The following is a 1,338-nucleotide window of genomic DNA, read 5'->3' as shown; positions in this document are numbered from 1 at the left end:
ATTCTCCTGCCTCAGCCTCCTGAATAGCTGGGATTACAGGCGCCTGCTGTCACTCCCGACTAATTTTTTGTATTTTTAGTAGAGACAGTTTTCACCATGTTAGCCAGGCCAGTCTTGAACTCCTCACTCCCAGAGTGCTGGCATTACACGTGTGAGCCACTGCACCCAGTCAGCTTTCTCCCTCTTTTATGCTGACCATGAAGTGTCTGCCAAGAGTCATTCATGCATTCCTCATTCATTCACTCAGTATCTTCTATGGGCCATGAAAGTGTGTTAGATATTGGGGAAACAAAAGTCTCAGACTTAACTGGGCATGGTGGTGCGCATCTATAGTCCCAGCCAATCAGGAGGCTGAGGCGGGAGGCTGGCTTGAGCCCGGGGGTGCCAAGACTACAGTGAGCTAAGACTGTGCCACTGTACTCCAGCCTGGGCGACAGAGTAAGACCCTGTCTCAAACAAAACAAAATGAGAAAAAACATCTAAGACACAAAGAATTGAATCAACACTGGGAAAGTGGGTTGTGCGTTATTTTCCAAGCACATAGGAGCCAATCTGTACCCCCACCCCAATTCTGGCCCAAACTCCATCCAGATTTTGTTGTTCTCTAGGGGGCTATATCAGAATTTTGGCAGAGAAAGAAGGGCTATGAAACATGTACTGAAAAACGTCTCCATATGTTTCTGATTTGGCAGGCAGGGAGAACCAGAAAACTTTCCTATTAAAACTCTTTGAAATGTTTAATGCAATTAAAAAAAATTATTTTCAATGCCCAGCTGAGCTCCCATGAAAGAAAGGGAAATCCTAGGAATCCAGAAACAAAGAGGAAACTAAACACCACAGATAATAGGCAATGAATTGATCATGTCTCTGCTCTGAATGGTCACTGAGGGTCAGTGACCAGGAGCTTGCTTTAATGCCCATGTCAGGACAGGAGATGAGGCCCTAGGCTAGAGTTACCAGATAAAATAGGACATTATAGGACGTATGCACTTTTTTTTTTTTTTTGCAAAATATGTCTAATTAAAAAAAAAAAAACAAAGCAATATGGAGTAAATTAAGCTAAGGGCCTCCATGAACATTAGGAGGATGGGGTAGTGCTAAAAGAAATTCACACCTTATGCAAATGAAATGCCCAGCCCTCATCAGTTTCTCATAAAAGCTTTTGCATTCCACTGTAAAAATGGCCTCTTTTCGGCTGGGCACGGTGGCTCATGCCTGTAATCCCAGAACTTTGGGAGGCCAAGACAGGCAGATCACGAGGTCAGGAGATCAAGACCGTTCTGGCTAACACGGTGAAACCCCATCTCTACTAAAAATACAAAAAATTAGCCGGACGTG

Source organism: Colobus angolensis, unplaced genomic scaffold (assembly GCF_000951035.1).
Source record: "Colobus angolensis palliatus isolate OR3802 unplaced genomic scaffold, Cang.pa_1.0 Scaffold120, whole genome shotgun sequence".
NCBI lineage: Eukaryota > Metazoa > Chordata > Mammalia > Primates > Cercopithecidae > Colobus > Colobus angolensis.
This window is presented reverse-complemented; position numbering follows the sequence as displayed.